The 25,444-nt window shown below is 44.2% G+C and overlaps 1 long non-coding RNA gene across 2 annotated transcripts in view; it reads right to left on the reverse strand.

The window, feature by feature from the left end:
- LOC138657849 (uncharacterized) overlaps window positions 1–25,444 on the reverse strand; it is a 130,503-nt gene that overhangs the window by 93,947 nt on the left and 11,112 nt on the right. The window contains exon 3 of one of the 2 annotated variants that reach the window (XR_011317221.1): window positions 3,939–3,960. The exons of the other annotated variant lie outside the window; for it this stretch is intronic. This is a non-coding gene — a long non-coding RNA (uncharacterized lncRNA). The remainder of the gene's footprint in view (window positions 1–3,938; window positions 3,961–25,444) is intronic. 2 annotated transcript variants of the gene reach the window in all.

Below are 25,444 nucleotides of genomic sequence, written 5' to 3' on the forward strand. Positions count from 1 at the left end.
GAGGCTCAAAAGTGTGCTTCCATTTACCTTTTTTGCTGTGTGTTACCCTATCTCAAAACACAATTTTGGGGTCAATAATTAAAATATATAGGCCATGTATTGAACAGTCTAGTATTGCTGTCAAAAGGCTGAGCTATTTGTGGCCTACACTATGGCACTGCGACGAACTGCAGCAGACAGACCCGGTGACCTAGAGGCAGGAGAGTCAGCTTAAGAGAAAGCAGGTACAACAGCTGAAATTTTTGATGTGGACAAGCAGCGCATAGGAAGCAGAGTAGTGTGCTCCGTCCGTTGAGCACTTACTTTTAATAAGGAATCAAAAGGAAGTGAGTGACCAGCTGCAGCTCTCACTTCCTTTTGATTGCATACAGTGGGGCAAAAAAGTATTTAGTCAGTCAGCAATAGTGCAAGTTCCACCACTTAAAAAGATGAGAGGCGTCTGTAATTTACATCATAGGTAGACCTCAACTATGGGAGACAAACTGAGAAATAAAAATCCAGAAAATCACATTGTCTGTTTTTTTAACATTTTATTTGCATATTATGGTGGAAAATAAGTATTTGGTCAGAAACAAACAATCAAGATTTCTGGCTCTCACAGACCTGTAACCTCTTCTTTAAGAGTCTCCTCTTTCCTCCACTCATTACCTGTAGTAATGGCACCTGTTTAAACTTGTTATCAGTATAAAAAGACACCTGTGCACAACCTCAAACAGTCTGACTCCAAACTCCACTATGGTGAAGACCAAAGAGCTGTCAAAGGACACCAGAAACAAAATTGTAGCCCTGCACCAGGCTGGGAAGACTGAATCTGCAATAGCCAACCAGCTTGGAGTGAAGAAATCAACAGTGGGAGCAATAATTAGAAAATGGAAGACATACAATACCACTGATAATCTCCCTCTATCTGGGGCTCCACGCAAAATCCCACCCCGTGGGGTCAGAATAATCACAAGAACGGTGAGCAAAAATCCCAGAACCACGCGGGGGGACCTAGTGAATGAACTGCAAAGAGCTGGGACCAATGTAACAAGGCCTACCATAAGTAACACACTACGCCACCATGGACTCAGATCCTGCAGTGCCAGACGTGTCCCAATGCTTAAGCCAGTACATGTCCGGGCCCGTCTGAAGTTTGCTAGAGAGCATTTGGATGATCCAGAGGAGTTTTGGGAGAATGTCCTATGGTCTGATGATACCAAACTGGAACTGTTTGGTAGAAACACAACTTGTCGTGTTTGGAGGAAAAAGAATACTGAGTTGCATCCATCAAACACCATACCTACTGTAAAGCATGGTGGTGGAAACATCATGCTTTGGGGCTGTTTCTCTGCAAAGGGGCCAGGACGACTGATCCGGGTACATGAAAGAATGAATGGGGCCATGTATCGTGAGATTTTGAGTGCAAACCTCCTTCCATCAGCAAGGGCATTGAAGATGAAACGTGGCTGGGTCTTTCAACATGACAATGATCCAAAGCACACCGCCAGGGCAACGAAGGAGTGGCTTCGTAAGAAGCATTTCAAGGTCCTGGAGTGGCCTAGCCAGTCTCCAGATCTCAACCCTATAGAAAACCTTTGGAGGGAGTTGAAAGTCCGTGTTGCCAAGCGAAAAGCCAAAAACATCACTGCTCTAGAGGAGATCTGCATGGAGGAATGGGCCAACATACCAACAACAGTGTGTGGCAACCTTGTGAAGACTTACAGAAAACGTTTGACCTCTGTCATTGCCAACAAAGGATATATTACAAAGTATTGAGATGAAATTTGGTTTCTGACCAAATACTTATTTTCCACCATAATATGCAAATAAAATGTTAAAAAAACAGACAATGTGATTTTCTGGATTTTTATTTCTCAGTTTGTCTCCCATAGTTGAGGTCTACCTATGATGTAAATTACAGACGCCTCTCATCTTTTTAAGTGGTGGAACTTGCACTATTGCTGACTGACTAAATACTTTTTTGCCCCACTGTATATGTCCGAAGGAAGGTAAAGTGATGCCAGAGCTGATTGGACAAAAGGATCACATGACATAACCTCACATGAACCATGGGAATTAAAGTGCTTGCACCGCTGGGATGACACTGGCATCGGAGGTGAGCATTTGTGCTTTTATTTTAAAGGGAACCTGTCACTCCAAAATCAAAGATGAGCTAAGCCCACCGGCATCAGGGGCTTATTTACAGCATTCTGTAATGCTGTAGATAAGCCCCTGATATATCCTGAAGGATGAGAAAAAGAGATTAGATTATACTCACCTGGGGGGGCGGTCCAATCCGATGGGCGTCGCAGTCCGGTCCGGGGTCTCCCATCTTCATAGGATGACATCCTCTTCTTGTCTTAAGCTGCGGCTCAAGCGCAGGGGTACTTTGTCTGCCCTGTTGAGGGCAGAGCAAAGTACTGCATTGTGCAGGCGATGGGCCTCTCTGACCTTTCCCGGCACCTGCACACTGCAGTACTCTGCTCTGCCCTCAACAGGGCAGACAAAAATACACCCTGGGTGATGGGAGGCCCCTGGAATGGACCGCGACGCCCAAAGGTCCGGACCGCAGCGGGACCGCCACTGGGTAAGTATAATCTAACCTCTTTTTCTCATCTTTCAGGATACATTGGGGCTTATCTACCGCATTACAGAATGCTGTAGATAAGCCCCTGATGCCGGTGGGCTAAGCTCATCTTTGATTTTGGGGGTGACAGGTTCCCTTTATCAAGGGGTAAAGATTGGTGAGAAGGGGTTTTCCCAAAAGTGGACAACCCCTTCAATTATCTTTTAACTACACAGGCATCATATGAAATACATAAGCAGTAATTTTATAGATGATTCAGTTGATGTCGTGTACTTCATACTTGATACCTTAGGAGACACATTGCTTCTAACATAGTAACATAGTAACATAGTTAGTAAGGCCGAAAAAAGACATTTGTCCATCCAGTTCAGCCTATATTCCATCATAATAAATCCCCAGATCTACGTCCTTCTACAGAACCTAATAATTGTATGATACAATATTGTTCTGCTCCAGGAAGACATCCAGGCCTCTCTTGAACCCCTCGACTGAGTTCGCCATCACCACCTCCTCAGGCAAGCAATTCCAGATTCTCACTGCCCTAACAGTAAAGAATCCTCTTCTAAGTTGGTGGAAAAACCTTCTCTCCTCCAGACGCAAAGAATGCCCCCTTGTGCCCGTCACCTTCCTTGGTATAAACAGATCCTCAGCGAGATATTTGTATTGTCCCCTTATATACTTATACATGGTTATTAGATCGCCCCTCAGTCATCTTTTTTCTAGACTAAATAATCCTAATTTCGCTAATCTATCTGGGTATTGTAGTTCTCCCATCCCTTTATTAATTTTGTTGCCCTCCTTTGTACTCTCTCTAGTTCCATTATATTCTTCCTGAGCACCGGTGCCCAAAACTGGACACAGTACTCCATGTGCGGTCTAACTAGGGATTTGTACAGAGGCAGTAATTCTAAAACTTGTATTTTCTAAAACAAAAATTAATTCAGCAGAATGCTATTCACATAAAATGCTGAGGAATGTAAGTAAGGCAGGCTTCTGGGCTAATCATTGACTGTTAGTGTGCTAAAGGTTTTTACTGTGTGAAAAGTTTTTGCAAGTCATCGTGTAAACATCTCGCCTGCTATATCTAGTTCTAGCATAGTGGTCCAAATATGCATTTATCTTTTTAAACTAACTTTTCATTTTAGTTACAGCTTTGCCATTTTACTCTAATTTATTCTTCTTTTCTCTCAATGTCTCCAATGGTTAAAACTCAATCAAGTCACACTTAAGCTTGTCACATAACACCTCCTTTAACCTGATTCATCCCATCGCTTCATTTCCTTTCTACAGTGGCTAGTAAAAAGCTGACCTCATTAGACTAAGTACAGCTATGATAATACAAGCAGACAATATTTTACTTCTTAGTTACCTGTCAGATCCCATTCTTGTGGCTTGGAGAGTAGATAAAAATACACAGTAACGGGAAGACAAGTTAATCAGTCACTTGTTTTACATTTTACAAATAAATAAGAAAAGCATACTAAATAAATAATGCATTTTAAGTATTATTATTTATTTATGTAGCACCATTGATTCCATGGTGCTGTTCATGAGAAGGGGTTACATACAGAATAAAAATATCACTTCCAGTAAACTAACAATGATAGGCTGCTACAGAGGGAAGAGGATGCTGCCCTTGTGAGCTTATATTCTACAGGACGATGGGGAAGGAGGCAGTAGGTTGGGGGATTCACTGGCTCTGGTGGTGTTGAGGTGGCAGGGTGGTCATTGTAGTTTGTAAGCTTTATTGAATTGATGGGTTTTCCGTCCAAATGTGGTGGCTAATCGATCGTGTTGGGGTACAAAATTCCTGAGGATGGAGGATATTCGGGAGAAGTCTTGGAGGCAATTGGGTGAGGAACGAATAGGTGTGGAGGAGGGAAAGAGGTCTTGGGAGGACCAGAAATTATGTGAGGGAACGTATTGGAAAATTAGCTTGGAGATATACGGAGGAGGAAGGTTATGGACGGCTTTGTAGGTCAGTGATTAACCCCTTTCTGCCATTGGACGTAATATTCCGTCCATGTGGGGTGGGCCTTAATTCCCAAGGACGGAATATTACGTCCAGCGCGATCGGCCGCGCTCACGGGGGGAGCGCCGCCGATCGCGGCCGGGTGTCAGCTGCTTATCGCAGCTGACATCCGGCACTATGTGCCAGGAGCGGTCACGGACCGCCCCCGGCACATTAACCCCCGGCACACCGCGATCAAAGATGATCGCGATGTGCCGGCGGTGCAGGGAAGCATCGCGCAGGGAGGGGGCTCCCTGCGGGCTTCCCTGAGACCCCCGCAGCAACGCGATGTGATCGCGTTGCTGCGAGGGTCTCCTACCTCCCTCCCTGCAGTAAGTCCCGGATCCAAGATGGCCGCGGATCCGGGTCCTGCAGGGAGGGAGGTGGCTTACCAAGTGCCTGCTCAGAGCAGGCACTTGGTAATGCTGCACTGCTCTCAGACAGATCGGTGATCTGTCAGAGTGCTGAGCAAACTGGCAGATCACCGATCTGTATTGTCCCCCCCTGGGACAAGGTAAAAAAGTAAAAAAAAAAAATTTCCAAGTGTGTAAAAAAAAAAAAAAAAATCCTAAATAATGAAAAAAAAAAATATATATTATTCCCATAAATACATTTCTTTGTCTAAATAAAAAAAAAAAAACCAATAAAAGTACACATATTTAGTATCGCCGCATCCGTAACGACCCGACCTATAAAACTGGCCCACTAGTTAACCCCTTCAGTAAACACCGTAAGAAAAAAAAAAAAAAAACGAGGCAAAAAACAACGCTTTATTATCATACCGCCAAACAAAAAGTGGAATAACACGCTATCAAAAAGACGGATATAAATAACCATGGTACCGCTGAAAGCGTCATCTTGTCCCGCAAAAAATGAGCCGCCACACAGCAACATCAGCAAAAAAATAAAAAAGTTATAGTCCTCAGAATAAAGAGATGCAAAAATAATTATTTTTTTCTATAAAATAGTTTTTATCGTATAAAAGCGCCAAAACATAAAAAAAATGATATAAATGAGGTGTCGCTGTAATCGTACTGACCCGAAGAATAAAACTGCTTTATCAATTTTACCAAACGCGGAACGGTATAAACGCCTCCCCCAAAAGAAATTCATGAATAGCTGGTTTTTGGTCATTCTTCCTCACAAAAATCGGAATAAAAAGCGATCAAAAAATGTCACGTGCCCGAAAATGTTACCAATAAAAACGTCAACGCGTCCTGCAAAAAACAAGACCTCACATGACTCTGTGGACTCAAATATGGAATAATTATAGCTCTCAAAATGTGGTAACGCAAAAAATATTTTTTGCAATAAAAAGCGTCTTTCAGTGTGTGACGGCTGCCAATCATAAAAATCCGCTAAAAAACCCGCTATAAAAGTAAATGAAAAAAATGTATATATTTCCATTTTCCCATTAGGGTTAGGGCTAGGGTTAGGGCTAGGGTTAGGGCTAAGGCTAGGGTTAGGGCTAGGGTTAGGGCTAGGGCTAGGGTTAGGGCTAGGGTTAGGGCTAGGGTTAGGGCTAGGGTTAGGGTTAGGGCTAGGGTTAGGGCTAGGGTTAGGGCTAGGGTCAGGGCTAGGGTTAGGGCTAGGGTTAGGGTTAGGGCTAGGGTTAGCATTAGGGCTAGGGTTAGGGCTAGGATTAGGGTTAGGGCTAGGGTTAGGGCTAGGGTTAGGGCTAGGGTTAGGGTTAGGGCTAAGGTTAGGGTTAGGGCTAGGGTTAGGGTTGGGGTTGGGGCTACAGTTAGGATTGGGGCTAAAGTTAGGGTTAGGGTTTAGATTACATTTACAGTTGGGAATAGGGTTGGGATTAGGGTTAGGGGTGTGTCTGGGTTAGAGGTGTGGTTAGGGTTACCATTGGGATTAGGGTTAGGGGTGTGTTTGGATTAGGGTTTCAGTTATAATTGGGGGGTTTCCACTGTTTAGGGACATCAGGGGGATCTCCAAACGCGACATGGCGACCGATCTCAATTCCTTCCAATTCTGCATTGAAAAAGTAAAACAGTGCTCCTTCCCTTCCGAGCTCTCCCGTGTGCCCAAACAGGAGTTTACCCCAACATATGGGGTATCAGCGTACTCAGGACAAATTGGGCAACAACTTTTGGGATCCAATTTCTCCTGTTACCCTTGGGAAAATACAAAACTGGGGGCTAAAAAATAATTTTTGTGGGAAAAAAAGAGATTTTTTATTTTCACGGCTCTGCGTTATAAACTGTAGTGAAATACTTGGGGGCTCAAAGTTCTCACAACACATCTAGATAAGTTCCTTGGGGGGTCTAGTTTCCAATATGGGGTCACTTGTGGGGGGTTTCTACTGTTTAGGTACATTAGGGGCTCTGCAAACACAATGTGACGCCTGCAGACCATTCCATCTAAGTCTGTATTCCAAATGGCGCTCCTTCCCTTCCGAGCCCTCCCATGCGCCCAAACGCTGGTTCTCCCCCACATATAGGGTATCAGCGCACTCAGGACAAATTGCACAACAACTTTTGGGGTCCAATTTCTCCTGTTACCCTCAGGAAAATACAAAACTGGGGGCTAAAAAATTATTTTTGTGGGAAAAAATTTTTGTTTTATTTTTACGGCTCTGCATTATAAACTTCTGTGAAGCTCTTATTGGGTCAAAGTGCTCACCACACATCTAGATAAGTTCCTGAGGGGGTCTACTTTTCAAAATGGTGTCACTTGTGGGGGGTTTAAATGTTTAGGTACATCAGTGGCTCTCCAAACGCAACATGGCGTCCCATCTCAATTCCTGTCAATTTTGCATTGAAAGGTCAAACGGCGCTCCTTCCCTTCCGAGCTCTCCCATGCGCCCAAACAATGGTTTACCCCCACATATGGGGTATCAGAGTACTCAGGACAAATTGTGCCACAACTTTTGTGGTCCAATTTCTTCTCTTACCATTGGGAAAATAAAAAATTGGGGGCGAAAAGATAATTTTTGTGAAAAAAAAATGATTTTTTATTTTTACGGTTCTGCATTATAAACTTCTGTGAAGCACTTGGTGGGTCAAAGTGCTCACCACACCTCTAGATAAGTTCCTTAGGGGGTCTACTTTCCAAAATGATGTCACTTGTGGGGGGTTTCAATGTTTAGGCACATCAGTGGCTCTCCAAACGCAATATGGCGTCCCATCTCAATTCCTGTCAGTTTTGCATTGAAAGGTCAAACGGCGCTCCTTCCCTTCCGAGCTCTCCCATGCGCCCAAACAATGGTTTACCCCCACATATGGGGTATCAGAGTACTCAGGACAAATTGTGCCACAATTTTTGTGGTCCATTTTCTTCTCTTACCATTGGGAAAATAAAAAATTGGGGGCGAAAAGATAATTTTTGTGAAAAAAAATGATTTTTTATTTTTACGGTTCTGCATTATAAACTTCTGTGAAGCACTTGGTGGGTCAAAGTGCTCACCACACCTCTAGATAAGTTCCTTAGGGGGTCTACTTTCCAAAATGGTGTCACTTGTGGGGGGTTTCAATGTTTAGGCACATCAGTGGCTCTCCAAACGCAACATGGCGTCCCATCTCAATTCCAGTCAATTTTGCATTGAAAAGTCAAATGGCGCTCCTTCCCTTCCGAGCTCTGCCATGCGCCCAAACTGTGGTTAACCCCCACATATGGGGTATCAGCGTACTCAGGACAAATTGTACAACAACGTTTGGGGTCCATTTTCTCCTGTAACCCTTGGTAAAATAAAACAAATTGGAGCTGAAGTAAATAAAATGGTGTTGTAAAAATGAGAAATTGCTGGTCAACTTTTAACCCTTATAACTCCCTAACAAAAAAAAATGTTGGTTCCAAAATTGTGCTGATGTAAAGTAGACATGTGGGAAATGTTACTTATTAAGTATTTTGTGTGACATATCTCTGTGATTTAATTGCATAAAAATTCAAAGTTGGAAAATTGCGAAATTTTCAACATTTTCGCCAAATTTCCATTTTTTTCACAAATAAACGCAGGTAATATCAAAGAAGTTTTACCACTATCATGAAGTACAATATGTCACGAGAAAACAATGTCAGAATCACCAGGATCCGTTGAAGCGTTCCAGAGTTATAACCTCATAAAGGGACAGTGGTCAGAATTGTAAAAATTGGCCCGGTCCATAACGTGCAAACCACCCTTGGGGGTAAAGGGGTTAAAATGCTTCATATTAAATAGAAGTCTTGAAATATAATAAATATATATCCACCATCTTCAATTGTAAATTTTGAAAAAAAATGTGGTTTTCTGTATCAATCACCCAAAGGGAAATTCATTCACATCTTAAAAGCATTCCTGCTTTTCAATGAAAAGAAATAAAAGCTAGAAAGTTGTATTAACCCCTTTACCCCCAAGGGTGGTTTCAACGTTAATGACTGAGCCATTTTTTACAATTCTGACAACTGTCCCTTTATGAGGTTATAACTCTGGAACGCTTCAATGGATCCTGGTGATTCTGACATTGTTTTCTCATGACATATTGTACTTCATGACAGTGGTAACATTTATTTGATATTACTTGTGTTTATTTGTGAAAAAAACAAAATTTGCCAAAAATTTTGAAAATTTCACAATTTTACAACTTTGAATTTGCATGCCCTTAAATCACAGAGATATGTTACAGAAAATACTTAATAAGTAACATTCCCCACATGTCTACTTTAAATCAGTATAAATTTGGAACCAAATTTTTTTTTGTTAGGGAGTTATAACCTCGGTTAAAATTTGACCAGCGATTTCTCATTTTTACATCATTTTTTTAGGGACCACATCACATACATTTGAAGTGACTTTGAGGGGTCTATATAATAAAAAATACTCAAAAGTTACACCATTCTAAAAACTGCACCCTTCAAGGTGCTCAAAACCACATTTAAGAAGTTAATTAACCCTTCAGGTGCTTCACAGGAATTTTTAGAATGTTTAAGAAAAATTAACATTTAACATTTTTCCACAAAAAAATTAATTCAGATACAATTTGTTTTATTTTACCAAGGGTAACAGGAGAAATTAGATCCTGAAAGTTGTTGTACAATTTGTCCTGAGTACGCCGATACCCCATATGTGGGGGTAAACCACTGTTTGGGTGCATGGCAGTGCTTGGAATGGAAGGAGCGCCATTTGACTTTTCAATGTAAAATTGTCTGTAATTGATATCTGATGCCATGTCACATTTGGAGAGCCCCTGATGTGCCTAAACATTGCAACCCCCCCACAAGTGACACCATTTTGGAAAGTACACCCCCTTTTCTAGATGTGTGGTGAGCACTTTGAACCCCCAAGTTCTTCATAGAAGTTTATAATGTAGAGCCTTAAAATAAAAAATCATATTTTTTCACAAAATAATTTTTTTGCCCGCAATTTTTTATTTTCAATGCAGAATTGGATGGATTTGAGAGTGCACATCATGTTGCATTTGCAGAGCCCCTGATGTGCCTAAACAGTGGAAACCCCCCAATTCTAACTCCAAACCAAACCCCAACACACCCCTAACCCTAATTCCAACTCTAGCCACACCCCTAATGCCAACACACCCCTAACCCCAACACACCCCTAACCCTAATCCCAACCCTAACCACAACCCCTAAGCCTGACACACCCCTAACCCAACAATAAATGTAATCCAGACTCTAACCCCAACTCTATCCCCAACCCTAACTTTAGCCCCAACCCTAACCCTAATTTTAGCACCATCCCTTACCCTAACTTTAGCCCCAACCCTAACCTTAACTTTAGCCCCAACTCTAACCCTAACCGTAATGGGAAAATGGAAATAAATACATTTTTTTAATTGTATTACTTTTCCCTTCCTAAGGGGGTGATAAAGGGAGGTTTGATTTACTATTTATAGAGGGTTTTTATGTTTGGCAGCTGTCACATGCTAAAAAATGATTTTTATTGAAAAAAAAATAGTTTTTGCATGACCACATTTTGAGAACTATAATTTTTCCATATTTTGGTCCACTGAGCCATGTGAAATCTTGTTTTTTTTGCGGGACAAGTTGACATTTTTATTGGTAACATTTTTGAGCACATTACATTTTTTGATCGCTTTTTATTCAGATTTTTGTTAGGCAGAGTGAACAAAAAACAGCAATTCATAAGTTTCTTTAGGGGGAGGCATTTGTACCGTTCCATGTTTGGTAAAATTGATAAAGCTGTTTTGTTCGTACGATTACAGCGATACCTCATTTATATTATTTTTTTATGTTTGGGTGCTTTTATACAATAAAAACTATTTTATATGAAAAATGATTATTTTTGCATCTCTTTATTCTGAGGGCTATAACGTTTTGCTGATGATGCTGTGTAGCTGCTCATTTTTTGCAAGATGACGTTTTCAGCCGTGCCATGTTTATTTATATCTGTCTTTTTGGTTGCATCTTATTCCACTTTTTGTTCAGCGGCATGATGATAAAGCATTTATTTTTTGTCTTTTTTTACGGTGTTCACTGAAGGGGGTAACTAGTGGGACAGTTTTATAAGTCGGGTCATTACAGACGGGGCAATGTTAAATGTGTGTACTTTTATTGTTTTTTATTTACATAAATAAATGTATTTATTTGAACAATATATATATATTTTTTTCTTTATTTAGGATTTTTAACCCCTTCGCGCCATGCGCCGTACTAGTACTGCGCTGCCGGCACTGCATTAGTGCCAGCAGCAGTACTAGTACGGCGCATCGATCACCGCGGTCTCGCGCTGAGCGCCGCGGTGATCGGGTGCGGGTGTCAGCTGTATATGACAGCTGACACCCCGCAGCAATTCCCACGATCGGCGCTATCGCCGATCGTGGGCATTTAACCCCTCTGATGCCGCTGTCAGTAGTGACAGCGGCATAGAGGGGGATCGCGCAGGGACGGGGGCTCCCTGCGCTCTCCCACCGGAGCAACGCAATGAGATCGCGTTGCTCCGGTGACCCGGAAGGAGTCCCCGGATCCAAGATGGCCGCCGGACTCCTTCCGGGTCATGAAGTGACCTGGCTAGCCGGCGCCTGCTGAGAGCAGGCGCTGGAGAGCCAGCTAAGCTGCCTGTCAGATCGTTGATCTGACAGTGTGCTATGCACAGTGTCAGATCAACGATCTGATCTAATACAGAGATGTCCCACCCTGGGACAATGTTAGAAAGTAAAAAAAAAAAAAATAGAATGTGTAAAAAAAAATAAAAAAAAATCCCCAAATAAAAAAAAAAAAAACATTTCCCAATAAATCCATTTATTTATGTAAAAAAAAAAAAAAACAATAAATGTACACATATTTGGTATCGCCGCGTCCGTAACGACCCGCTCTATAAAACTATCCCACTAGTTAACCCCTTCAGTGAACACCGCAAAAAAAAAAAAAAAAAAACAAGGCAAAAAACAACGCTTTATTATCTTACAGGCGAACAAAAAGTGGAATAACACGCGATCAAAACGACGGATATAAATAACCATGGTACCGCTGAAAACGTCATCTTGTCCCGCAAAAAAAAAGCCACCATACAGCATCATCAGCAGAAAAATAAAAAAGTTATAGCTCTCAGAATAATGCGATGCAAAAAACAATTATTTTTTTATATAAAATAGTTTTTATTGTGTAAAAGCGCCAAAACATAAAAAAAATTACATAAATGAGGTATCGCTGTAATCGTACTGACCCGAAGAATAAAACTGCTTTATCCATTTTACCACACGTGGAACGGTATAAACGCCCCCCCTAAAAGAAATTCAGGAATTGCTGGTTTTTGTTCATTCCGCCTCCCAAAAATCGGAATAAAAAGCGATCAAAAAATGTCATCTGCCTGAAAATGTTACCAATAAAAACGTCAACTCATCCCGCAAAAAACCAGATCTCACATGACTCTGTGGGCCAAAATATGGATAAATTATAGCTCTCAAAATGTGGTGATGCAAAAACTATTTTTTGCAATAAAAAGCGTCTTTTAGTGTGTGACGGCTGCCAATCATAAAAATCCGCCAAAAAAACGCTATAATAGTAAATCAAACCCCCCTTCATCACCCCCTTAGTTAGGGAAAAATAATAAAATGTAAAAAAATGTATTTATTTCCATTTTCCCATTAGTGCTAGGGTTAGTGCTAGGGTTAGTGCTAGGGTTAGGGCTAGGGTTAGGGTTAGGGCTAGGGTTAGGGCTAGGGTTAGGGCTAGGGTTAGGGCTAGGGCTAGGGTTAGGGTTGGGGTTAGGGTTTCAGTTATAATTGAGGGTTTCCACTGTTTAGGCACATCAGGGGCTCTCCAAACGCGACATGGCGTCCGATCTCAATTCCAGCCAATTCTGCTTTGAAAAAGTAAAACAGGGCTCCTTCCCTTCCGAGTTCTCCTGTGTGCCCAAACAGTGGTTCCCCCCAACATATGGGGTATCAGCGTTCTCAGGACAAGTTGGACAACAACTTTTGGGGTCCAATTTGTCCTGTTACCCTTGGGAAAATAAAAACATAGGGGATAAAATATCATTTTCGTGGAAAAAAAAAAAAATTTTATTTTCACGGCTCTGCGTTATAAACTGTAGTGAAACACTTGTTGGTTCGAAGCTCTCACAACACATCTAGATAAGTTCCTTTGGGGGTCTAGTTTCCAATATGGGGTCACTTGTGGGGGGTTTCTACTGTTTAGGTACATCAGGGGCTCTGCAAATGCAACATGACGCCTGCAGACCATTCCATCTAAGTCTGCATTTCAAATGGCGCTCCTTCCCTTTCGAGCTCTGCCGTGCACCCAAACAGTGGTTCCCCCCAACATATGGGGTATCAGCGTTCTCAGGACAAGTTGGACAACAACTTTTGGGGTCCAATTTGTCCTGTTACCCTTGGGAAAATAAAAACATAGGGGATAAAATATCATTTTCGTGGAAAAAAAAATATTTTTTATTTTCAAGGCTCTGCGTTATAAACTGTAGTGAAGCACTTGTTGGTTCAAAGCTCTCACAACACATCTAGATAAGTTCCTTGGGGGGTCTAGTTTCCAATATGGGGTTACTTGTGGTGGGTTTCTACTGTTTAGGTACATCAGGGGCTCTGCAAATGCAACATGACACCTGCAGTCCATTCCATCTAAGTCTGCATTTCAAACGGTGCTCCTTCCCTTCCGAGCTCTGCCATGCACTCAAACGGTGGTTCCCCCTCACATGTGGGGTATCATCGTACTCAGGACAAATTGGACAATAACATTTGTGGTCCAATTTCTCCTGTTACCCTTGGGAAAAAAAAAATTGCGGGCTAAAACATCATTTTGTGGAAAGAAAAAATGATTTTTTAATTTTCACAATGCTACATTCTAAACTTTAGTGAAACAATTGGGGGTTAAAAGTGCTCACCACACATCTAGATAAGTTCATTAGGGGGTCTTCTTTGCAAAATGGGGTCACTTGTGGGGGGTTTCCACTGTTAAGGCACGTCAGGGGCTCTCCAAATGCGACATGGCGTCCGATCTCAATTCCAGCCAATTTTGCATTGAAAAGTCAAATGGCACTCCTTCCCTTCCGAGCTCTGCCATGCGCTCAAACAGTGGTTTATCCCCATATATGAAGTATCGACGTACTCAGGACAAATTGCACAACAACTTTTGGGGTACAATTTATCCTTTTACCCTTGGGAAAATAAAAAATTTGGGGCAAAAAGATCATTTTTTGTGAAAATTAATAAAAAATTTTGTTTTACGGCTCTACATTATAAACTTCTGTGAAGCACTTGGAGGTTCAAAGTGCTCACCACACATCTAGATTAGTTCCTTAGGGGGTCTACTTTCCAAAATGGTGTCACCTGTGGGGGTTTCCACTGTTTAGGCACATCAGGGGCTCTCCAATCGTGACATGGGCTCCGATCTCAATTCCAGCAAATCTTGCATTGAAAAGTCAAATAGCGCTCCTTCCCTTCCGAGCTCTGCCATGTGCCCAAACAGTGGTTTACCCCCACATATGGGGTATCGGCGTACTCAGGACAAATTGTACAACGACTTTTGTGGTCCAATTTCTCCTGTTACCCTTGGTAAAATGAAACAAATTGGACCTGAAGTAAAAATTTTGTGAAAAAAAAGTTAAATGTTCAATTTTTTTAAACATTCAAAAAATTCCTGTGAAGCACCTGAAGGGTTAATAAACTTTTTGAATTTGGTTTTGAGTACCTTGAGGGGTGCAGTTTTTAGAATGGTGTCACTTTTGGGCATTTTCTGTCATATAGACCCCTCAAAGTCACTTCAAGTGTGAGGTGGTCCGTAAAAAAATGGTTTTGCAAATTTTGTTGCAAAAATGAGAAATCGCTGGTCAACTTTTAACCCTTATAACGTCCTAACAAAAAAAAATTATGTTTCCAAAATTGTGCTGATGTAAAGCAGACATGTGGGAAATGTTGTTTATTAACTATATTATGTGATATAACTCTCTAATTTAAGGGCATAAAAACTAAGAGTTTGAAAATTGCTAAATTTTCATAATTTCCGACAAATTTTTGTTTTTTTCACAAATAAATGCAAGTCATATCGAAGAAGTTTTACCACTATCATGAAGTACAATATGTCACGAGAAAACAATGTCAGAATCACCAGGATCCGTTGAAGCGTTTCAGAGTTATAACCTCATAAAGTGACAGTGGTCAGAATTGTAAAAATTGGCCCTGTCACTTAGGTGAAAACAGGCTTTGGGGTGAAGGGGTTAAAATATATATTTTTACACAGTATAATATTGCTTTTATTTAACTTTTTTACATTGTCCAAGGGTGGTACATCACTATATAAAGTCAGAACACTGATCTGACACTTTGCAGAGCACTCAGTAAGCACTGACAAGCCACCTCCCTGCAGGACCCGGAAGGACCCCATGGCCATCTTGGATCCAGGGGCCTACAGGGAGGAGACTCTCAGAACAGCGCGATCACATTGCGTTGTTCTGAGGGTCTCAGGGAAGTACTGTTATGATACGGTGGTCTAGGAGCAACATGGAACAAGCTCTGAAGGAAGTGGTAACTGTACTGACCGCAGTCCCTAAGCTCAACACAACACTAGAAGTAGCCGTGGAATGCTCCTAACTCTCCCTAGGCATCTCGTCACAGCCTAAGAGCTAACTACCCCTAAAGAAAGAAGCAGGAAAGCTATCTTGCCTCAGAGAAAATCCCCAAAGGATAGATTAGCCCCCCACAAATAATGACTGTGAGTGGAGAGGGAAAATACATACACAGAATGAAACCAGGATGAGCACAGGAGGCCAGTCTAACTAAATAGATAGGACAGGATGGAATACTGTGCGGTCAGTATAAAACACTGCAAAAATCTATGCAGAGTTTACAAAAAATCTCCACACCTGACTAAAGGTGTGGAGGGCAAATCTGCTTCCCAGAGCTTCCAGCAAGACAGAATAATTCACACTGATAAGCTGGACAAACATAGAAAGCACAGAATGGATAAGTCCACAATCTATGGACAGAAAAGAGCAAGCAAAAACTTAGCTTAGCTGAACTGGTCAGGATAACAGGGAACTCCAAAGAGATGTGAATCCAACCAGGAACCATTTACAAGTGGCACTGGCTGAAGAAAGAGCCAGGCCTAAATAGCCGAGCAGAAGAGACGATAAGTGGAGGCAGCTGATGACAGCTAACTCCAAGGAGCAGCCATACCACTAGAAACCACAAGAGGGAACCCAAGAGCAGAACTCACAAAAGTGCCACTTACAACCACTGGAGAGAGCCCAATAGCGGAATTCACAACAAAGTACGCAGGGAGCCCCCTCCCTGCTCAATGCTTCCCTATGCCCCTGGAATGCTGCGATCATGTTTGATCGCAGTGTTCTGGGGGTTAAAGTGCAGGGAGCAGTCCGTGATCACTCATAGTGCCGGATGTGAGCCGTGATAATCAGCTGACACCCAGCCGCGCTCCCCCTGTGAGCACGGCTGATCGCATATGATGTATTATCCCGTCGATGGTCACACGGGCCCAGGCCACCTCGACGGGATAGTACGTCAGATGTCAGAAAGGGGTTAACTCATAGATGTTAGATAGTTTTGCTCTTGTGAGCCACTGAAATACTGTATATATCTACTATATAATTGTCTAAGGGTCACTTTCGTCTGTCTTTCTGTCACGGATATTCATTGGCGGCAAAACAGCCACGACCAATCAGTGATGGGCACAGTCCGGAAGAAAATGGCCGCTCCTTACTCCCCACAGTCAGTGCCCTGCGCCCGCATACTCCCCTCTGTTCACCGCTCACACAGGGTTAATATCGGCGGTAACGGACCACGTTATGCCGCGGGTAACGTTACCGCTGCTGTTAACCCTGTGTGTCCCCAACTTTTTACTATTGATGCCACCTATGCGGCATCAATAGTAAAAAAATGTAATGTTAAAAATAATAAAAAAAAAAAAAAAAAAACCTGCTATACTCACCCTTCGTTGTCTGCCGAGCCGCTCGCGCCGGCCGCCATCTTCCGTTCCTGGCGATGCATTGTGAAATTACCCAGAAGACTTAGCGGTCTCGCGATACCGCTAAGTCATCTGGGTAATTTCGCAATGCATCCTGGGAATGGAAGATGGCGGCAGCCTTGCGCGTATCGCTGGAGCTTGGCTGGATCCCAGGGGTGAGTATATAACTATTTTTAATTATTATTATCTTTTTTAACAGGGATATGGTGCCCACACTGCTGTATACTACGTGGGCTGTGTTAGATACCGCGTGGCTGCTATATACTACATAGGCAGTGTTATATACTATGTGGGCTGTGTTATGTACTGCGTGGGCTGTGCTATATATTACGTGGCCACTGTTATATACTGCGTGGGCAGTGTTACACACTGCGTGGCTGCTATATACTACATAGGCAGTGTTATATACTATGTGGGCTGTGTGATATACTCCGTGGGCTGTGCTTTATACTACATAGGCAGTGTTATATACTGCGTGGCTGCTATATACTGTGTGGGCAGTGTTATATACTACGTGGCTGATATATACTGGGTGGGCAGTGTTATATACTATGTGGCTGCTATATACTGCGTGGGCAGTGTTATATACTGCGTGGCTGCTATATACTGCGTGGGCAGTGTTATATACTGCATGGCTGCTATATACTGTGTGGGCTGTGTTATATACTACGTGGCTGCTATATACTGCGTGGGCAGTGTTATATACTGCGTGGCTGCTATATACTGCGTGGGCAGTGTTATATACTGCGTGGCTGCTATATACTACGTGGCTGCTATATACTGCGTGGGCAGTGTTATATACTATATGGCTGCTATATACTGCGTGGGCAGTGTTATATACTACGTGGCTGATATATACTGCGTGGGCAGTGTTATATACTTCATTGCTGCTATATACTGTGTGGGCTGTGTTATATAGTACGTGGCTATGTTACATACTGCGTGGCCACTGTTATATATTGTGTGGCCTGTATTAACGCATTGGGTATTCTGCAAGGAGGAAGCGGATGCGAAACGCGCGTCGGGGTGATCAGGGTGTAGCGTGCCACGAGGCAGGACGCAATTGATACAGGTAATATGTACCGGGCAGTGTGCCCATGATTTTTCGAGGTATATGGTTATTTGGGCATGTTAATGGTATGGTGGGTTCCTTCTTATGGCTAAGTTGGTTATAAAAACATGGGGATGGTGCAGTGTGATTGTTCCCCATACTACACTGTCTATACTGAGATACGTATCTCGGATTGTGCTATTTATGGGGATTAACCCGTTGCATAAGTATTAGGATGGGACACGGTTCCGGGGTGCAATATGATTGCTTCCCAGCAGTATACTGTGTGTATTGAGATATTGATCTCGGGTGCCTGTGTCTATGGGGATTAACCCTCCGTGCGAGGAGTAGGTATATTTGTGCTTCAAATTATATGTTTTTTTGTGTAGGCACCATCTAAGGTTTTGGTTAGATTGGAGGATCATATCTGTATTGTAATAGGTACTGCTGGGGATATGTACCCATCTAGCCCTAAAGTAAATATAAAATATATTACCTACCTGTAAGTCGTTGCCGCTCACCCTGATTGAGTATTTTCATCTGATTGTGAGGCATTATTTTAATATTTTGTATGTTTTATGTATGTTAAATAAAGATGTTGTTTTAAACGATACACTTCGTGACTAAGGTTTCTATCCTGTGGTCAATATGTTTACATTGCTTTTGGAGTGTGGCCCATTGGTGACTTGAGGAAATGGGTTGGTGCGTTGTGTTCATAATATGTATGTATATAGCAGCCACATAGTATATAGCACAGGGCACGTAGTATTTGTCTGCTATATACTACATAGCAAACACTTCTCTACAACAACTGTTAAGGGGAGACTTTGTGCAGCAGGCCTTCATGGTAAAATAGCTGCTAGGAAACCACTACTAAGGACAAGCAACAAGCAGAAGAGACTTGTTTGGGCTAAAGAACACAAGGAATGGACATTAGACCAGTGGAAATTTGTGCTTTGGTCTGATGAGTCCAAATTTGAGATCTTTGGTTCAAACCACCGTGTCTTTGTTCGAAGCAGAAAAGGTGAACGGATGGACTCTACATGCCTGGTTCCCACCATGAAGCATGGAGGAGGAGGTGTGATGGTGTGGGGGTGCTTTGCTGGTGACACTGTTGGGGATTTATTCAAAATTGAAGGCATACTGAACCAGCATGGCTACCACAGCATCATGCAGCGGCATGCTATTCCATTCGGCTTATGTTTACTTGGACCAATGGCCCCAAACACATCTCCAGGCTGTGTAAGGGCTATTTGACCAAGAAGGAGAGTGATGGGGTGCTACGCCAGATGACCTGGCCTCCACTGTCCCAAGACCTGAACTCAATCGAGATGGTTTGGGGTGAACTGGACCGCAGAGTGAAGGCAAAAGGGCCAACAAGTGCTAAGCATCTCTGGGAACTCATTCAAGATTGTTGGAAGACCATTCCCGGTGACTACCTCTTGAAGCTCATCAAGAGAATGCCAAGAGTGTGCAAAGCAGTCATCAAAGCAAAAGGTGGCTACTTTGAAGAACCTAGAATATAAGGCATAATTTCAGTTTTTTCACACTTTTTTGCTAAGTATATAATTCCACATGTGTTAATTCATAGTTTTGATGCCTTCAGTGTGAATGTTCAATTTTCATAGTCATGAAAATACAGAAAAATCATTAAATGAGAGGGTGTGTCCAAACGTTTGGTCTGTACTGTATGTACTACCTACAAATAACTGAAGCACATGCCAAGTAAAAATTAAAAAAAAAAATGTATTTAACAAATAATAACACACAACTGTTTAAAAAGATGCAGTGGATAAATACACACATATGGACCTGGGAACACAGGAATTACTATAGCCATGCCATAAACGTATTCAAAAAATGGATAAATATCCAGAGCATATAAAGATTTTTTTCTTTCTAAGGTTCCTCAAAAATGCTACCTTATATATGGAGCAAAGCTTTCTTGAATGTTAATCAATGTTATATAATTCAACGTATTTCTCTTTGCAAATAGTGCTTTTGGACTCATATGTCAGTCAAATTTGGTATTCAATATTACATTCATAAAGCATAGACAAATAAATAAGGAAAAGAGTTTTCCATACAGCTCTATTTAAATGCCCATATAGCTTATAGCTCTATGTAAAAACCTTTGTGGCTCCTAACAGCGAAATTGTCTACATATCTAATATATAATTGCCTAGAATACTACTTCCTGCAATTTGTGCCAACTTCATGTCCGGAGCTAATGTCCGGAGCTAATGTCCGGAGCTAATGTCCGGAGATAAGTGACGTCAACAGTGTCCAGTGTCTGATTGGTTGCCGCCTGCTGCGAGCGACCAATCAGAAACGTGCCGCACTGTGACACACTCCGCCCGCCATTTTGGTGTGATTTTTGAATTTTTACCTCACAGCAAGTTTCTACTGCGTGGAGGCGGGCCCAGTGACGTTGCTCTTCAAGCTCCTGCCGAATTTCAAGTATATATGGATTCTAGACTCCCGATTCTTTAGAATCGGGCTGCCATCTAGTCTATAATATAACGCTGGGAGCGTCACTCTGTCCGAAGCCTTTATAGACTGCGCAGGCGAAAGCGCCGGCGCAGTCTGGCCCCCACAGAGTGACGCTCCCAGGAGATCGCGGTATGCGTAAGCACTGAACGCATACCGCGATCTCCACCGGAGAGTCAAGGACCGCCAGGAGGGTAAGTATATTCACCTTTCCCCGTTCCAGCGCTGCGTGCGGCTCCGTCTCCCGGCTCCTCTGCTGTGACAGTTCAGAGGGCGCGATGACGCGCTTAATGTGCGCCGGCGCCGCCCTCTGACTTACCAGTCACAGGCAGAGGAGCCGGAGTGTGTCTTCAAGAAAATGACGCCGGAAAGCGCGGACTGCGCAGGCGCTGATTCCTGCTGCCGGAATCGGCGCCTGCGCAGTCTGCGCTTTCCGGCGCCATTTTCTTGAAGACACACTCCGGCTCCACTGCAGGTGTGTCTTCAAGAAAATGGCGCCGGAAAGTGCGGACTGCGCAGGCGCCGATTCCTGCTGCCGCAATCGGCGCCTGCGCAGTCCGCGCTTTCCGGCGCCATTTTCTTGAAGACACACCTGCAGTGGAGCCGGACGATAGGTGAGTATGGTATATTTTTTTTTTTTATATGGCAGCAGCATATGGGGGCATACACACTGGAGCGTCTTATGGGGGGCATATAATACAATGGTGGCGCAGGATGGGAGCAGCACATGACAGAACGGGGGCGGGATGGCAGCAGCACATGACAGAACGGGCGCAGGATGGCAGCAGCACATGACAGAACGGGCGCAGGGTGGCAGCAGCACATGACAGAACGGGCGCAGGATGGCAGCAGCACATGACAGAACGGGCGCAGGATGGCAGCAGCACATGACAGAACGGGCGCAGGATGGCAGCAGCACATGACAGAACGGGCGCAGGATGGCAGCAGCACATGACAGAACGGGCGCAGGATGGGAGCAGCACATGACAGAACGGGCGCAGGATGGGAGCAGCACATGACAGAACGGGCGCAGGATGGCAGCAGCACATGACAGAACGGGCGCAGGATGGGAGCAGCACATGACAGAACGGGCGCAGGATGGGAGCAGCACATGACAGAACAGGCGCAGGATGGCAGCAGCACATGACAGAACGGGCGCAGGATGGGAGCAGCACATGACAGAACAGGGGAGCAGGATGGGAGCAGCACATGACAGATCGGGTGCAGGATGGCAGCAGCACGTGACAGAATGGGCGCAGGATGGCAGCAGCACATGACAGAACAGGTGCAGGATGGGAGCAGCAAATGACAGAACAGGGGAGCAGGATGGGAGCAGCACATGACAGAACGGGGGCGCAGGATGGGAGCAGCACATGACAGAACGGGGGCGCAGGATGGGAGCAGCACATGACAGAACGGGGGCGCAGGATGGGAGCAGCACATGACAGAACGGGGGCACAGGATGGGAGCAGCACATGACAGAACGGGGGCGCAGGATGGGAGCAGCACATGACAGGACGGGAGCAGCACATGACAGAACGGGGGCGCAGGATGGGAGCAGCACATGACAGAACGGGGGCGCAGGATGGGAGCAGCACATGACAGGATGGGGATGCAGGATGGAGCAGCACATGACAGAATGGGGGCGCAGGATGGAGCAGCACATGACAAGATGGGGACACAGGATGGAGCAGCACATGACAGAACGGGCGCAGGATGGCAGCAGCACATGACAGAACGGGCGCAGGATGGCAGCAGCACATGACAGAACGGGCGCAGGATGGCAGCAGCACATGACAGAACGGGCGCAGGATGGCAGCAGCACATGACAGAACGGGCGCAGGATGGGAGCAGCACATGACAGAACGGGCGCAGGATGGGAGCAGCACATGACAGAACAGGCGCAGGATGGCAGCAGCACATGACAGAACGGGCGCAGGATGGGAGCAGCACATGACAGAACAGGGGAGCAGGATGGGAGCAGCACATGACAGATCGGGTGCAGGATGGCAGCAGCACGTGACAGAACGGGCGCAGGATGGCAGCAGCACATGACAGAACGGGTGCAGGATGGGAGCAGCAAATGACAGAACAGGGGAGCAGGATGGGAGCAGCACATGACAGAACGGGGGCGCAGGATGGGAGCAGCACATGACAGAACGGGGGCGCAGGATGGGAGCAGCACATGACAGAACGGGGGCGCAGGATGGGAGCAGCACATGACAGAACGGGGGCACAGGATGGGAGCAGCACATGACAGAACGGGGGCGCAGGATGGGAGCAGCACATGACAGGACGGGAGCAGCACATGACAGAACGGGGGCGCAGGATGGGAGCAGCACATGACAGAACGGGGGCGCAGGATGGGAGCAGCACATGACAGGATGGGGATGCAGGATGGAGCAGCACATGACAGAATGGGGGCGCAGGATGGAGCAGCACATGACAAGATGGGGACACAGGATGGAGCAGCACATGACAGGATGGGGACGCAGGATGGAGCAGCACAGGACAGGATGGGGATGCAGGATGGAGCAGCACATACCAGGATGGAGACCATATACCAATATAAATGCTCGCCACCCGGGCGTAGAACGGGTTCAATAGCTAGTATAATTATAAGATTGCTTGCTATCTCTATATCCTAAAAACAATCAATAACATTAAAGTGCATAGTGCTAAATAATATTCAACATTAGTGAAAAACATGCTTTAGAATACTTGCAGAGACAAAACCATCTTGTGAGGTGCAAAACCAAGCTACTAAATATGTCAGCAATCAAATAAGGATAACTAAGGTGCAGTGGTTAAAGTGCAGGCATGCTACTGAAAGTTTGATATAGTCAGCTAGACATGAGGGAGGAGGCAAATCAGCTAAATTCAAGGGGTATACATGACCTGGTTGGCAGGGAGCGTCCTGACACACGTTTCACGTTAGCTTCTTCTGATGGGGATGTATTAATGATAAGTAGTGATGTACCCGGCTTTTTATACCATGTGCATCCTAATGACAACAGCTGTTATCGGCGCTTTCACAGACTAACCCGAAGGTGACATCACCCCCATTCAGCGTCTCTTGCAGCCTGTCCACTCCCCGTCTGACAAGTCAGGCAGGGGGGCGAAGTCGGCATACAAAGTGGACGCATCATTTGGTATGCACATAGTATAAAAAGCCGGACAGGCATCGCGGGAGCTGGGTGAGTATTTCTCTTCAAGCGGGCAGGCATGCGGGGGGTGGGGAGGGGTGGGAGGCGGGAGGTGACCCCCAAACTTTATTTTTAGCAAAAAAAATTTGATTTTTTTATCCCTTCTCTCCAGCATGCAGTGCTGCAGGGAGAAGAGATGAATGCCACCTTCAGCACCACACTCAGGGGGACAGCGCTTACTGTAGCGCTGTCTCTCCTGCACTGTCTGTGTGGTCCTCAGGCAGCACACGGGCGGCACACGGCTGCCCTACGTGTGCCACACTGATGTGCCACGTTAGCACATGGACATGGATATCTCCGGTACCGGTTTCTCCGGTACCGGCAACAAAAGGACGTGTGAAACCGGCCTTATACAGCACGTCAAATGGCGTAAAAAAAAAATAAAACTTATTCTATACCTACTGTTTAGTTTTTCATTCTGCCTCCCAAAGATTGCAGTATGACACTTTTCAGTTTTTGAATTTCCACAAAAATTTAAAATAACCAATACATTTCATTCAACTTCACAATTGTGTTCCACTTGTTGTTGATTCTTCACCAAAAATTTACATTTGGTATCTTTATTTTTGAAGCATGGTATGTGGGAAAAGGTTGATAAGTTCAAGGGGGCCGAATACTTTTCCAAGGCACTGTATGTGATTCAGGTGGAGCCCCTGACAGATTCCCTATAATAAGGCAGATGGAGGCACCTGTGGACGCTGTCTGGCCTATGATCCATCTTTTTAGGTGTGCATAAAACTGCCATTGGACACAGTTTTGTGCATTTCTAAAAGGAAGTATACCACTGAACAAAAGCCAGACGGAGTCTAGATTAACTCTGATGCCTCATTATAGTTAAGAAATCCCTTGGGCTTTCACGTTACTGGTAGCACAATAGCACGTTACTGGTAGCACAAACTTTAAATGGCTACGCAGCCCTCCCCCAAATGAAATTTAGCACATTCTGCGCTCGCAAATACAAATGCCTCCTTCCCTTCGGAGCACAAGTGTGCCTAAACCACATTTAGCATCCACATGTAGCTATGAGAACCCACCTAATTTACGGGTGCATGTCTCCAGAAGCAAGACCTGGTCACTAAAACATACTGGTAACTAAAATAGTAGTTTGCAAATTTCACTGAGCAACACCACTGCTGCTTGTTTCTGGAAAACACCCATAGAGTCAAAATCGTCACTACAATCAAAATTGGATCACTTTAGGTGGGGATTCTGCTCTTCTAGCACTTAGGGGCTCTGTATATGGAGTCTGCAAACTATTCTAGGAAAATCTGCTCTCAAAGAGGCAAATAGAGCTCCATCCCTCCCGAGTCTCGCCATGTGGCTAAGCTGTGCTGTACAGCCACATATGGGATTTTTCCACATTCAGGAGAAATTGCGGACACATTTTTGTGCCATTTTCACCTATTGTCCTGCGTGAAAATGTAAAATCTAGGGCTAAAAATGAATTTTGGTGGTAAAAATTATTTTTTTTCACTGCCCAATGGTATAAAATTCTGTGACACACCTACTGTGTCAATATGATCACTGCACCCCTAGATGAATGCATCAAGAAGTGTAGTTTGCAAATGGGGTCATTTATGTGGAATTCTGGTGTTCTGCCACCTCAGGGGCTCTCTCAGCAGATTAAGGCATCCGCAAACCATAACAGTAAAATCTGCACTAAAATATGGTGCTCCTTCCTTTCTGAGATTTGCACTGAAAGGATTTCTCTATTGTAT

Source organism: Ranitomeya imitator, chromosome 1, assembly GCF_032444005.1.
Source record: "Ranitomeya imitator isolate aRanImi1 chromosome 1, aRanImi1.pri, whole genome shotgun sequence".
Lineage (NCBI taxonomy): Eukaryota > Metazoa > Chordata > Amphibia > Anura > Dendrobatidae > Ranitomeya > Ranitomeya imitator.